The 16660-nt window shown below is 33.9% G+C and overlaps 1 long non-coding RNA gene across 2 annotated transcripts; it reads right to left on the reverse strand.

The window, feature by feature from the left end:
- Nucleotides 1-15079: 15079 nt before the first annotated feature.
- LOC131170426 (uncharacterized) lies at nucleotides 15080-16447 on the reverse strand. Of its 2 annotated transcripts, XR_009141177.1 has the most exons (3): nucleotides 16077-16447; nucleotides 15752-15827; nucleotides 15080-15690 (listed from the first exon to the last, which is right to left on the reverse strand). It is a non-coding gene; the product is annotated as an uncharacterized LOC131170426 (long non-coding RNA). The 2 variants fall into 2 exon arrangements; XR_009141176.1 differs by having other exon boundaries at nucleotides 15080-15827.
- Nucleotides 16448-16660: the final 213 nt, after the last annotated feature.

Below are 16660 nucleotides of genomic sequence, written 5' to 3' on the forward strand. Positions count from 1 at the left end.
AGCAAGCATGTAACACTAGGCTCTCATATCATGCCCCTTCCACTTGTCCAAAGTTTCATGTTCCTCTTGAGTGGCCTTTGGAGGTAAGGGACCAGGAACCTGTAAGTCTAGAACATATCCTATATGTTTAAGGTTTAGGACAAGTTTCAAATTTCTTAGCCAATCAGAAAGATTAGGTCCTACCAACCTATTGTGATTAAGTATGCTCGCAAGGATATTGGATGGTGGTGGTTATGGTGTGCTCATTATTATCAGAAAATTAACTATAGAAAATAACCAGATTAATTAGTAAATGTATCATGTATTTAACCAAAATGATTATGGTCTTTTAATCAAATTGGTCCTCCCACTAACTTAGCGAATCCTATACTTCCAAAGTAGAAAACGGAAATCCTAGTTGGATGGATTTCTAGTGGGTGATTGAATTCGTATAGTCTTATTGATCATCCTTAGGCACATCCATTATTGGAATTACAATAAACTGTAAGTGAGCAACTCCTTGCCCATCACATCTCATGTAAGGTTCAATCCTTTTACCTAGACCCTAATGCTCAAAATCTCTGGCACATCAATTATTGACTTATCTAGCATTAGTTAAGTTGATCCCATTGAGCCAGTAAACATGCAAATAATTTTAATATCCTCAGGCACATCCATTATTGGCCACCAAACCATTTACATATTTACAACATCTCATGCTTAATAATTATTCTTAAGAAAATCTCTTAAATTAATTGCATCATATGCAAGTATTTAAAATTTCTTAAAATAATTACCGCAATGGAGGGCCCATGATATAATTTCCTTTAATTATACCATTTCCAACTTAATCATTTGTTTGGAAGATTTTGTGGTCGGCCTAATTACTATTATGGTCTCACTTTGCACATTATCCAATTAGCATGCATATATCATATACTTGCATACATTCCCATACATCTCATGCATTCATGGATATACATATAAATATGGTATGATCATGGACTTTCTAAGGGATTCAATTCTAAGCCACCAAGAATTGAATCAGGGCATTCCTAGGTACATTTCATTCATTCATTTCACAAGAGTTGCTAAAGGAGTACATAATCAACACTTGATCTTGAATTCCTCCCACTGGTCCCACCAATGCTCTTGACGTCCTTGATCTTTTTGCAATCCATAACATTGTAATCCTTAGCATACCAAAGCGAATTTACAAGAACCAAATAAATGAAATTATAACTCAAAAATATTACAACCTTTATAATACATGCCACTAAAATAAATTAATTAATTTACAATCCAAAGAAACATAAAAGAAATAAATCTAATCACATTGGTCTTTTATTGTCCATGATCATCCATCATGCATATTACTATTTAACAATCAAATAAAACATATATACTAAAATTAAATTGAATATCTCATATTCAACTTAAAAATGCAGATTTGAATCACATTCAAACAAATTTAAAAATTTATATTTGAATCATATTCAAACAAATTTAAAAATTCATATTTGAATCACATTCAAATAAATTTAATTGTGTGATTATAATTCTAATTAAACAATTTAATTAGACATAGACATAATTATGGGCATCAAACATATAACAATTGCACAATTGAAGTCCATACCATGCGCACCATTGAGGTGCTCTTGAATCCGCCACCTATGGTGACTCCACCATGTGTGCTGCCACACATGGACATCCAACCAGCAATGAATCAATCATCTTATGATCAAATCACACAATTAAATGATATATTAAACAATCTAAATGGCAAATATAGTGGCTCTGATACCAATTAAAGGAGCAAAAGCATGAAAATTATCAGATTAGAATATTGAGTTCAAAAATTTTCTTCTAAGGTCTCATGTATCTTGCAAGATTCATTATGTACCTAATTGATTTCAATGTTCAATTGCATATTAAAACACTTTTAATATGTATTTGGATCTACATTTGCCATTTAAGATTTTAGAATTAACAAATTAATTCATTAGAACCCTAGATTAATTCAAGAACAAGTGCACTAACCTTTTGATGCACTATAGATTTGTTTGGTACCTTTGGGAAGCACCTAGGACCCCAAATGTTGCCCCTCTAGTTTGTCCACACCAAGATCACCAATGGCAGCCCCTTGAACAGCTTCTCAAGCCTTGCCAACCAATTAAAAAATAGGGATTTGCCTTTAGGGAGGTTGTAGATATATATAGGACACTAGAAACAATTTCTAGCAATTTTAATTCAAGAGAATATGGGCAATTCTCTTTGAATTGATGAGAGAAGAAGAAGAAGAGAAGAGAGGCTTAGAGGTGGCGGCACATGTGAGAGAATAATCAGATTGTTATCTTATTCTTTCATAATATCACATTATATAATTAGGTCATCACTTAAAACCCTAGCCACATGTCATCTTCTGATTGCACCTTAATTTTAATTGACCTAATCACATTAAGCTAAGTGTCAAAGCTAGGTTTAATCTTGACTTTGATCATCTTATATGATTGGAAGACAAATGGCAAGCTTATATGGTGCCGTGTGTCACCATCTCATGGTGCCACATGTCACCCTGTGAAATGACCAAATTACCCTTGTGTTTCAATTTTGAGTTCTCAACCCAAAATAATTATTTCTCTCCTCTTCTAATCAATTTTTATTAAATATAAATTAATTAATTAATCTCTATTAATTAATTTCTCATAATTAAATTCATATTTAAATATATTAAATATAAATTTAACTTATACTATACATCCAATAACCTAGATTTGGTTTCAAGTTATGCTAGGGACTTTGCAATCTAATTGGAAACCAAACCTATTTAATTAATCAATTAAACTCTTTAACTAATTAATTAAATCACATTTAACTTGGTGATTACTTGTGTGTGTGTGTGACTCACTAGGCTCATCACTAATTGGCAATGAGATATGATATTAACTCTTAATATCATCAGAACTCTTTATTACCATAAATGATTTCTCTAAGTCATTTTAGGTATCTCATTGACCATCGTTAACACCTAGCATAGCATGCCATGGCCACCCAATTAGTAATAAGAAATACCTTAAATGAACCTTTTATCATATGTTACCACGCACTAGAATCTCTCTATTACAAAATCTCAATTCGAGCTAGAGTCATGGTTTATGTCAAACCCCATTTGCTATGAATATTATGTTCTCTTTTAATTCTAATTCTTGATTAAAAAGATTTTCTCATCAGAAACTCTTTTCTGATTAAATCTGTCTGTCCTGGCCAGGAATTTGAAACATCAAGAGTAATTAAATGAACATAGGATTTTATCCCTATTTACTTAGGGTAACAGATTCCATCTTGATCAACACCTACCAATTTATAATACTTTGTGCCAGAAATACTGTCACTCATATTCTTAATAATTTAAGAATAGAATTTCTAACAAAATATGAATGGACCTTTTCTATTACACATAAATATATTATATAAACGAAAAAGTGAAATTGCCTTTTTATTAATGAAACATGTACAAGATACATACTAAATAATAGACTCTAGGGTATACTACTAACATCCATTGTCAGAAGGAAAGGCATTGGAAAAGGAATTGCCCTGAGTATTTAGTGACTCTAAAGGGCAATAATGATAAATCTTCAGAAGGTATGTCCATAACTTGTTATTTAGATTCAGATAATACTCATAGTTTATCTACAGCTTGGGTTTTAGATACTGGCGTAAGTTCTCACATATGTTTTGATATGCAGGAACTAGCAAGCAGTGAGTGCTTGGAGGCACATGAAGTTAGACTTCGGATTGGTAATGGAGCAACAATTGTAGCCTTAGTCATAGGGTCTAAATCATTATATCTAAAAGGACATATTTTGTATTTGGATTATGTATTATATGTACCTGGTGATTTTAAAAACATTATTTCTGTATCCAATTTGACTAGTAATAGATATGAATTTCGATTCATAGATGATGTTTGCAATATTTATTTATAGACTCTTCAAAATGTATTGAAGAAATGAAATCTGAAATGGATTCCATACACAAGAATCAAGTTTGGGATCTTATAGACCCACTTGAAGGTATTGTACCAATAGGGAACAAATGGGTTTTTAAGCACAAAATTGATTCTGATGGAAAGGTAAAGACCTATAAAGCAAGTTTAGTTGCGAAAAGGTTTCACCAAAGGCAAGGGATCAATTATGAAGAGACCTTCTCACCTGTAGCCATGCTCAAATCCATTAGGATTTTATTGGCAATAGCAATATACTATGACTATGAGATTTGGCAAATGGATGTCAAAACTGCTTTTCTCAATGGATACATAAAGGAAAACATATTCATTGAACAACCTAGGGGTTTTGAATCCCAAGATAATTCCAAAGTATGCAAACTTAAATGATCCATTTATGTTTTAAAGCAAGCTTTGAGGAGCTGGAACATCCATTTTGATGAAGCCATTAAATCTTTTGGTTTTATCAAAAATGAAAATGAGCCCTGTGTGTACAAGAAGGTTAGTGGGAGTGCACTTACTTTCCTCGTCTTATATGTGGATGAGATACTATTAATGGGTAATGATATCGATATGCTAACTACTGTAAAATCTGGTTGTCTAATACTTTCTCCATGAAAGACTTAGGGAAAGCAATTGATATTCTAGAAATTCATATCTATGAGATAGAGCGAAATGATAGGTTTGTCCCAAAGTCTAACTTGGACAAGGTGTTAAAGAGGTTTAACATATTTGATTCCAAGAGTGGATTATTACTTATAAGGCATGGTATCCATCTTTCCAAAGAAATGTCTCCAAAGACATCTGAGGAAAGAAAAATGATGGCAAGAATTCCATATGCTTTGGCAATTAGAAGTCTTCTATATGCAATGTTGTGTACAAGGCTAGATATCGCCTATGCCGTTAGTTTGACTAGTAGGTTTCAATCTAATCCAGGTTTGGAACACTAGATTACTGTCAAGAGTAAATGCTTAGTTCTTCTCAAAATAGCTTCTTTTACAGCATCAGATGTGGCAATATACTCAGCCTATGTAGTGCAGTCTGCAGTTGTTATCTACTTGGAACTTTTCCAGCTAACTGCACCTCCATTATATATGAACACAAAATTGGAGATAGACTTTATATCATCCACACATTATTGGAAATTAGAATATATAAATCTATCCAGTTGTAAATCACCTCCTCCATAGATCAAGAGTAAATCAGAAGTGTTCACTCTTGAATTAAGTGTTGAGAAAGTGTTTCTCTACTCTTCCAAAGATACAAAACCAAGAAAAATAAAAACTTCACCTTATTTCCACCTTGGTCAAATCACAAGGAAGACAAGGAGATGGTTTTTTTTGTTGATCAAGGTGCTTGTGTGGACAAGTTAGGAGGCCAACACTTGGCGGTCTTCACTCTCCGGATTAGTGCGTGAATGTGATTCTACGCCTTTAAGGGTAATTTTTCCCTAAACCTAACTTGCTTAAAATTTAGGGCTTTTATTTCCTAATAGCAATTAGGCATGTTAGCTATTAAAAGATAATTTGTTGTGACTAAATTATGTGTTTTTTAATAGCTTAATTGGTTTGCATGAAGCATAAAACTCTAGGGGTTCAAAATTTTCAAATTGCTAAACTTTGAACCCCTAAGGTGTGTTAAGGTGTATTTTTCTTTAAAATTTTATTGATGTGACACTTGTTAGATTAAAAAAAATTATATTTTTCTATATTAATTCAACAATTATTAGGAAAAAAAAAAACTTTTTTTCTTTCTACCCACAATTCTAACGATCCAATTTGCGCATATTAACAGAACTTGTTTAACTGAAACAACCAACCAATGAAAATATTGTTTTTTTAATTTTATAAATGACACATCAACATAAATAACCAAGAAACTACCTACTGAACATCACAGAGGGTTTTCTGTTACTTAAATTAAAAATCAAAGGGTTTTATATTATAAATTAAAGTTAAGATACCTTATTGTTGCATATCCCTAAGTTGAAGTACTATTTGTATAATTTATCAAAAAAATTTAATAGCATCACTAAAAACTTGCAAGACATCAATTTTTTATTTTTGCAAATATTTCAATTAATCACATGTAAAGGATGAATAATAAGATTCAATAAATAAATGTAACAAATGTCTATATTCAGTCTTTTGAAATTTTTTAGGATGCATATTTTCTTTTTCACAAAAACATTCTCAATCTTTCATTATATTTAAATGTAAACTACAAAAGATTTTAAATATTTTTTTTAGGTGAATATGTGTGTAAACTTCAATTACATCTTGAACACATAAATTAAGAATATGGTGTATGCATCAAATGTTTCAATGCAAAATAAATTGGCATATTATTTTTAGTTGAGGAATAAAGGCAATATTAGATACAACATTATCAAAATCAATTGAAAATTATTTAAAAATAATTAAAATATTTTTTTTATAATTGTAACAATATTATGTATAGTATGTCTTTCATTAAGAACCCTAAAATATAATAATTTCTTTTAGAGAAACAAGCGTCAAGTAATGCCTATGTAAGAATTTATTTATCAATGTTTGATCTAAGTATTGAAACAAATTTAAATCTTATGTTTTAATGTACTCAATAATTTTTTTAATTCATTTTTTCTTATAATATGTTGAAATTAGGACTCTTTTCAACATATTTCTTAAAATTCCCTTAGAATTCTCTTATATTAAGAATTTTAGAGAAATTATTGAAGTTGTAATTTTTTTTTTTAAAGAAAAGGATAATTGTTTAACACTTACTAATTTTACGAGTTCTTTCTTTTTTTCTTTTGTTGAAATATTTGAAGACTATCAATGATTGATTGTCTTTAAATTGAGATATTTGATATTTGTCTCGTGTCCCCACCTACATCAAATGAATGCCTATTTTACAAATGCCTTCTAAATGTTTCAATTAGGGCAACTAATTCAAATTCCTTCTAAATGTTTCAATTAGGGCAACTAATTCAAAATCGGTGCTTAATTATTCTTCATCATCCTCTAATTAATGTGCTTGCTTGATTGTGTTGCTCTAAAAACTAGCTATTTTTTAATTATAGACGGCAAAACGGTCCTTTTTATATCATTAAAAAAAGGGTAGGCCAAAAGTCCACAAATGAACTATTTGCAACAGGGCGCCACATGGCACTCTTTGTACGGTCACATGGTGCTAACGGCAGTGTCACATGGCAACCTCTGATTCTGCCAAGTTTTTTTTTTTTTTTTAATGAAATCGCCGAATCAATTTCAATTCAAATTCAATATAATAGGAATCGTAGCCGCTCCCATGCTTAGCAGTCCTGATTCAAAATAATTCATTGAACTATTAACTACATCCAATTCTATTATGATTTACGGTCCAACTCAAACCGCTTGGAGCTCCACATGTACTCGCATTCATTATTTGTCTTACCATCACAATCATCCACCTTCCTAACTTTACATTTTATAATAAATACTAATAATTTCTATAATTATGATCTTGATTAAGCCTGTTTAATGATGACTTTTAAAATAATATTTAATATTTTAATTCTAATCAAAATACTACCTCTTCTTTATATTAATTGGTAATATGATGTTTATATTAGCATTTAAGATTAAGAGACTCTTCATGAAACATTACCAAAGATAAAATTTAGTGTTTTGACTAAGGTTAAAGCACTACCTCTCTTATTTATAATGTTCGGAGACACAATGTTCATAGTAGTGTTTAGAGGTTGAGAGAGGAGTTCATGAAAAACTACCCCTTCTAGCTTTTAGAGGTTGTGGGAGCATTTTAACTAGGGTGATTTTATCATTATTTGTACATTCAACAGTTAATCCAATAGTTATTTTTACCGAACACTTCTGCTTTAATAGTTATATAAACAGCTAACTACTAACATTTTAATATCTAATGGCTAACACTAATAAAATAGCTAACATCTACTAAAACAATTAATAGCTATTACAATGACTAATATTGCTAAACAGAGCTTTGGAGGTAGAGAAATTACTTTGATTAGAGTTAAAAAAGATTATATTACTATTAACAGCTAATCCAATAGTCATTTTCATCAACACTATGTTTGTGTAAATAGTTAATTACTAACAGTTAATATCTAATAATTAATAACTAATAAAATAATTTACAGCTATTAAAACAATTAACAACTATTAGAATAGCTAATATTGTCAAATAAATCCTAAATGTAATAAGCCCTATGCTATTTATTTCTCATTCAATAATCGAGATTGATGTTATGTTTTGGATATTTAAAAAAAAAAAAAAGTTGAGCCCATGTTTAATTGAAAGAATCAAAATTTATAAAATTTATGAAATAAAAAATTATGAGCTTTAATTTCATATATTTATATGATTTTTCTTGTTTATCATAGAGATTAAATTTATGGATTTAAAAAGTGATATAATAGAGCCCAAAAAATGAAACTTCCTAGAGTTCGAATCAAATAGGTCTTGATTCAAACTCATACACGGTCTCCTTTTGAGTTCGGATGGTAAAGTAGAGATTGAGATTTTAGGAGATCAGAATAAGTGGTAGTCATGCAGAATACCTCGATTGAGATCAAGCATTGTAATTAAAGCATGTACCGTTAGACTATAAAAGGAAAAAAGATAAGAATCAGCCAAGATTTTAGAAAGATTGCCCCTCATATCCTCGTAAAAGTAAGCTAAAAGACTAAATCAACATAAGTAGACAAAAAACCCTAAACAACCAAATTTATTTGATTCCTTCAGTGATTATAAACTAACTTGAGAGTTGAAGTGGCTATGGGCTAGCATCTAGTCGTCTTTGCTTTTTTATTTTTAGGCAGTTCAAATTGCATCCTACAGGAGCGAAATTGGTAGCTGGAGGACACATGACAACATTAGTTGGTGCTGTCCATAGGAAAACACTATCGGTCATTTCCTTTAAACTTTTCCTTAATTCTGTTTTTGTGATCCTTACTGCAATTTTTTCGTTCCTGTTTATATCATTTTTTAACAGTGGATACAGGTTCAAACTTCGAGAAAACACCTTCAGACATCTAAGGCGACAACACAGGCACTTTACTAGGCGATTTACTGGAGGGCACTCCAATTTTGAGAGCCCAACCAATAAGTGTTTCTGACCCTAATTTAATGATTTTGAAAATTAAAGAAAAGAAAGCTATGATAGAATCATTGAAAAAAGAGTATGAAGAGTAGTACCTCGATCAATTTGGCAATGCCACCACCTCCACCTCTGCCTCCCATAATCATAACATCATTTGGAGATCTAATTAGAGAGGCAAAATCAAGAAGTAGCAAGGGCAAAGCTAAATAAGAACACACAAACAATGAAGGATTAGATATTAAGCCAAGTGCCTTAAGCCAAAAAATTGCTCTAGCAATAAAAAAGTTCTAGAAAAACCCTCAAGATGATGATTTCGGGATGGGTGGTGGGTCGTCATTGAGTATCAGAGAACTTTCCACCAAAATTCAAATTACTGCTTTAGACAAATATGATGGACCTTTTGATCTTAGAAATCATTTAGCAAATTTTCACATAACTATGCTATTACAAAATGTTAATAATTTTATTTTGTGTAGGGTTTTCCCCACAACCTTGACTAGGCTAGCATAGAAGTGGTACCAGTAATTACCGATTGGAACTATAACAAACTTTGAACAATTGGCAAACCTGTTCAAACAGAAGTTCGATAATTGCATTCCCCCTAAGAAGTTATCTTCAGATCTTTGCAAGATCAAATAATCAAATGGAGAATCCCTCAGAGATTACGTATCCTGATTCAATGCAGAGGCTACACAAATTAAGAACTTTAACCATGAGACTACTTATGAGGTGATAAAAAGGGATCCAGAGATATCAAATTCATGGATTCCTTAATAAAAAAACCTTGCATGGCATTATAAGCAATTAATGGAAAGAACACAAAAATACATCAGATTAGATGATGAAAGAACAACTTTGATGGATGAAAGACGAGTGGTGCAAAGTTCAAAAAGAAGAGGTGAAAAGCGTAATAGCAATAAGAGATCTTATGGGCATGATCAGGACACCCCTCAAAGAGATCGTTATAGCAATTACACACCCTTGATGGAGTCTCAAGCTCAGGTTTTAGTGTGGATACAAAAGAATGGTCAGGACATCAAATGGCCACGAAAAATGAAACCATGGATAGCTGGTTAGAGAAACAAGAATAAATACTACCAATTTCAAGACGATCATAGACATCTAGCAAATGAATATAGGTAGCTCAAGGATGAGATCGAAAGACTTATTCAGGAGAAAAGCCTAAAAAGGTTCACCAAAAACATTCGAGCTAGCAGGAGAAAAGAAAGTGCAAAAAATAAAAGTCAGGAAAGCACCAATAAAGAGAGCCAGTGGGGATCATTCATGTCATAGTTGGAGGATCGTCGAAGTGAGATAGGAAAATAAACAACATAAACTACTAGTTCAAAAAATGTGTTCTTTATGGATAAGGAGTGTGTATGCAAAGGCCCAATCACTTTTGGGCCTGTCGATTATCAAAATTTTAATAAGCCACATTCTAGTCCTCTTGTGATAAATATTTTGTTAAACAGGTACATGGTACAAAGAGTCCTTGTGGACATGAGAAGTTTAGTAAACTTGATCACTTTGGAGGTCTACGAAAAGCTAGGACTGAAATGAGCTAATCTTACAAAGGTGATGTTCCCCCTTGTTTGTCTCAGAGATAAAACCATACCAGTGGCTGTAACCACAAATTTGATGATGGTCCTTGGAGATGAAACATTCAAAAAATCCATTTATGCTGAGTTTTCAGTTCTTAGATATTCCACTATCTTACAACAGAATCTTGGGGCGACTAATCTTAAATGGTAACAACATTTTAATTAACATAGATTATTTGTGTTTGAAACTTTTAGATCCAAGAGAAATCACTGTGGCAAGAGGAAGCCAAAAGTCAACACAGGAATGTTATAACTAGTCCGCTAAGGTTACAGGCAAGCTTATCCTCCCAATCAATCTTCGAGAAAAGCAAGAAAGTAGTGTCTCTTCGAAAGTAGTAGATCACTTAGAGGAAATTGAGAATGCTCTGAGGAAAAAGATTAGGATTGGCACTACCCTCTAGGGATCAAACAAAGATGAGCTAATTAAAATGTTGATTGAGAGATCAACAACTTTTGCATGGAGCCCAAAAGAGGTCATTGGTGTGGACCCTGCATTTATGGTTCATAGCCTCAACATTGATCTAAATACCAAGCTAGTCTAGCAGACAAAAAAAAAAAAAAAAAAAGATCACTAGTGACAGATAACAGAAAACTACAAAGGAAATTTGAAAACTTTTAAAAGCATGACTCATAAAAGAGGTTAAATATCCGACATGGTTGGCAAATGTGATCCTAATGAAAAAATAAATAAATAAATAAATAAATAAATGTCAAGTAGAGAACGTGCATTGACTTCATCGATCTCAATAAAGCATGCCCGAAGGATTATTACCCCTTACCCATGATTAACAAACTAGTCGATTCCATGATAGGACACTCAGTTTGTTCTCTAGTTAATGCCATCTCTAAATATCACCACATTAAATGAACCTAGAAGATGAGGAAAAAAAAACATTTATAATTGATTTTGGAGTTTTTTTGTTATAGGGTAAGGCCTTTTGGTTTGAAAAATGCAGGGGCCACTTACCAGACACTAGTCACCAAGATGTTTAAACCATTGATAGGGAAGACAGTAAAGGTGTGCATGGACAATATGATTATAAAAAACAAAAAACTTGAAGAACATGCTAAAGACATTGTAGATGACATCCTCGATAAGGTGGGAATGAAACTCAACCTAGAAAAATGCACTTTTGGGGTTAAAGTCGAAAAATTTTTGGGATACATGATTTCTGAAAAAGGAATTAAGGCTAACCCTGAGAAAATTAGAGCCATTATGAAGACACAACCACCAAAAAATATAAAGGAAATCTAAAGGTTGAATGGAAGAGTAACTACTTTAGGATGATTCAAGTCTTACTTAACAAAGTGCTCAAAGCTCAAAAAGTTTCAAATAGGGTGAAGATTGTTAGGTAGCATTGACGATTTAAAGAAATTCTTAACTAACCCCCTTTTATTAGATTCACTCAAATAAGGCAAGATCCTATATCTTTATTTTGCAGTCATTAAGGAGACAATAAGTTCAGTCTTGGTCAGAGGGAAAGATGGACAGCAATGGCCAGTTTACTACACAAGTTAAGTTTTAAAAGTAATAAAACTTAATTACCCGGTTTTGGAAAAACTAGCATTTGTAGTATTATCATCAACCACAAAGCTCAGACCATATTTTGAATCTCACACAATCGAGGTTCACACTAACTATCTATTGAGAAAGATCTTGCACAGACTGAACACAACAAAGCATCCTGCAACCTAGTTAGTCATCTTGAATGCCTATGATATCAGGTATGTTCCTATAACAACATTAAAAGCATAAGTTCTGGCTGATTTTATCATCGAACATACACTAGTCCCGGAAGCGAAAATGGAAGAAAAGACAACATGGAACATCTGGGTCGATGGTGCTGTAGAGGCAAACGGCTTAGGCATTGGAATCATAATGGAAGGCCCCAATGACATAAACTTTAAGTACGCTACATTATTAAATTTTCGAGCCATAAACAATGTAGCTGATTATGAAGCCTTGTTGGTAGCACTATACATTGTCAAAGAGGTAAAAACCCCTAGTGTTACTATATATTCTAACTCACAGTTGGTGGTAAATCAATGTTAGGGAAATTTTCAAATTTGAGACTCAAATTTAGGGAGGTACGAAACAAAAATTTAGTAGCTCTTAGCAGAGATCCGATCCAATTCAGGTGAGGTCACTATCGTGCAAGTACCTAGATATGAGAAAGGGAAAGTAGATGCCCTTACCAAAATGGTTGTAACAGGAGAACAACACCTTTCCCAGCCGATTCATTTGGAGGAAATAAATCAAACAATGATCAATTAGGAGGAAGCTCTCCCAATTGATATAGGCTCGATTTGGATGTCTTTAATCTTTAACTACCTGGAGCATGGATTTCTACATGATGACCAATTAGAAGTAAAAAGATAGTGTAGAAGTTATCAAGATATAGTGTCCTCAACGAATGGCTTTACAGAAAGTCTTTCTTGTAACCGTGGTTAAAGTGCATTTCGCCTGAAGAAGGAATAAAAATATTAATCGACATCCATGAAGGTCTATGTGAAAGTCATGAGGGAGTTTGAACAATTGCTAAAAAAGCATTTTAGTAAGGATATTTTTGGCCCTGAATAGTCCATGACACTAAAAACTTGGTCCAATGATGTAGAAAATGTCAGGAGCACGATTTCATTCCCTAAACTCTAAAAAAAAAAAATTATCAGCAATCAAAAGCCCTTAGCCATTTTATCAGTGGGGAATCAATGCACTAGGACCATTTCCTAAAGCTTTGGGATCACAACAATATGTTATCATGGCTATCGATGACTTCACCAAATGGCCTAAAGCCAAAGCAACACACCTCATTACAGCGGACAAAGCAATACCTTTTGTCAAACAAAATATCTTATATTGTAGTGGCATTCCCAAGATCATCATCACTAATAATGGAACTCAGTTTGAAGGACATAAGTTTAGAGAATTTTGTTTAGAGTGGGGTATCAATCTCAGATTCATTTCAACATATCATCCATAAACCAACGATATGATAGAGGTAACTAACCAAATTATTTTGAACGATTTAAAAAGAAAATTGGACAAGGCAAAGGGTATATAGCCAGAAGAGCTCCCAAACATGTTATGGACTTTTTAAATGACTCCCAGATCGACAACAGAAGCAACCCCTTTTTCCTTGGCTTATGGCTCTGAGGCAGTAATCCTGGTCAAATCAAAATTTTAAGCTCCCAAACAAAAAATATGGAGATAGCAACCAATAAAGAAGATCTTCGTTTCAACTTGGATCAAGTTAAGAATTTAAGGGAACGAGCTTTAATAAAGATAGCCGAATACCCACAGAGGATGGCAGGTATGTGCAACCAGAAGGTGAACACTGATCCTTTATGATAAGCGTTCTCATAATGAAAAGGTTGGATATCTCAGGAGGTGTAGCGAAAGTAGGCAAGCGAGGAAGTAATTGGGAAGGTCCATATATGGTCTCAAAAGTCATACATTTTAGAGCTTATAAAATTGCTTACCCAAATGGCAGTGAGTTACATGGGCTTGGAATATTTGTAATTTAAAGAAATATTATCAATAAAGAATATTTAGAAACTGGCTGATCCGATCACCAAGACCTTATCCAAGGTACTAAGACCTTATTCAAGGCATGAAGACCTTTTCCGAGGCACTAAGACCTCATTTGAGGCACCAAGACAACATTTGAGGCACTAAAGACCTCATCTGAGGCACTAAAACCTTATCTGAGGCACTAAAACCGCATCTAAGACACTAAACACCTCATCTAAAGCACAAAGACCCATTCGAGGCAGTAAGACCTCATCCGAGGCATAAAGACCTCTTCCAAGGCACTAAGACCTCATTTGAGGCACTAAGACAATATTTGAGGCATTAAAGACCTCATCTGAGGTATAAAGACCTCATCCTAGGCACTAAAATCTCATCCGAGGCATGAAGGCCTCATCTGAGGCACTAAGACTTCATCCGAGGCACTAAAGACCTCATCCGAGGCACTAAAGACCTATTCCAAACACAAAGACCTCAACCGAGGCACTAAGGACTTCATTTGAGGCACAAAGACCTCATCCAAGGCAATGAGACCTTAGGCAAGGCACTAAGACCTCATCTGAGGCATTAAGACCTCATTCGAGGTCCAAATACCCCATCTGAGGCATCCGAGGACCAAAAACCTCATCCAAAGTATAAAGATCTTATCTAAGGAACTAAGACCCCTAGTTACGACACTAGGGTCTAGTAAAGACTTGATTAGGACCTAGAGATCCCATCCCAATAGCAAAGACATATCACTCAAGATGTGGTTTATTGTAAGTTATGAGTAAAAATATTACAAGTTTTTTATCCCATAAGAGTAAGTAGTTCAGTGATTGATGCATAACATAAAAACGAATTCATAAACACAAAGCTAGATTGGAGAAGAGACAAACACTTCATTTAAATTAATGAAAGATTACATTTTACAATTCAAGACGTAGGAGGGAGATCTCCAATAGCTGCATCAACAACACTTACATTTTGAGTTCCCCTAACCTAACCATCCTATCCATCACTCTCAGCACTAGCATTTGGGGTGAGCTTTTTGAGCCAGGTAAAGTCCACGCTAGGATATCGCTTTAGCATTTCGGAGAGAAGGTCTTCAAGGAGACAAAGTGAAGCTGTAGTAACCTTCACCAAATCTATGTTACCTTTTATAGATCAGATTCTTTTGAGGGATTGAGTTAGCTCTTTGGCACCTCTCGACATTTACTGGCCAGAAGAGCCACCCAGCCAGAGGTAGTCGATGTAAGTGGTTGAGTTGAAGGCCTGACAGCCAGAGGAGGAGACCAACATCGATGGGGTTAGCCTAATTAATAATCGGGGAAGTAGGCTCCTCAGGACGAGGCCTTTTAGCTTGAGGTTCCTCGGGCCATAGTAGCAGCAGTAACCTATGGCGCTGCTTCCTTCCTTTGTAGTACTCGCTTGGCAAGCTCCCTCTTCCTTTTCCTCTTAGGCTAATCAGAACCAATTCTAACCATATCTGAAAGAAATACAATGTTAGTGAGCAACATAAGACCAGAGGGAGAGATAAAAAGTATTACCCTTTCTGGGTCCAAGATCAGCCAATTGAAGAGAAGTATTCTCTCTAGCAATCACGTTGGTGAGCCACCATTGCACCTAAAACTCAACAACATCGACATTTAGATAACAATAAGAGTATGGCATTCTCTTCCAAGTTTAGTGGAATTTCTCTAGTTTGCTTTTCTATAAGGTAATTCTAGCTCCTCAATACACCTTTAAATCCACAAGGATTCATGCATCGGAGAATGAAGAACTTGTCCTTCCATTTCTTCAAAGATGATGGAAGCTCAATAAATAAACCACAGTTCGGTTTTGCTTGAAAAAACCAATATTTCATATTTTTACCTTGGTAAAGACCTCGAAAAGCCTCTAGTATCCGCCATGAGTTCGAATGGAGCTGCGCCACTACTATATGATGGTAGCTTAGTGCATCTACATAAAATTATCCCAAAGGAAACTGAACTCTAGCATTTAGTTGTTTTCCATACACCATGATCTGATCTCTTTCATCAAAATCATGATTAGCTCGGAAGTCACCATGACGTCAGATCAGCTCGAACTTATCGTTCGGGAGGTGAAAGTCGTTGCTTATACGGCGCAAGTCAGATTGGTTCAGAACGGACGATACTTCATCCACTAGTAGAGCCTTTTTCTTAGGTTTCGAGACTTTCATTTTGCTCGGACTAGTAGATTCATCCGCAAAAGGAACTGCTACCAAGTTAGGACCACTCCCACCCCTCATCTCCCTTTCACCGGAGCCCACCCCGGAGCTATCTGTCCTGTCCTCATCAAAGCTCCATGAGTATTGAAGAGACGGGCTACTAACAGTATCTTGACTATCGTTCCATGAGTATTTTAAATCACAAATTCTTAAAGTAATAAATGGAGTAAAGATTAGAATATTAAGCTTTATTTGTTTTATAGAAAAT

The sequence above is a fragment of the Hevea brasiliensis genome, chromosome 11 (genome assembly GCF_030052815.1).
Source record: "Hevea brasiliensis isolate MT/VB/25A 57/8 chromosome 11, ASM3005281v1, whole genome shotgun sequence".
NCBI classification, from domain to species: Eukaryota; Viridiplantae; Streptophyta; class Magnoliopsida; order Malpighiales; family Euphorbiaceae; genus Hevea; species Hevea brasiliensis.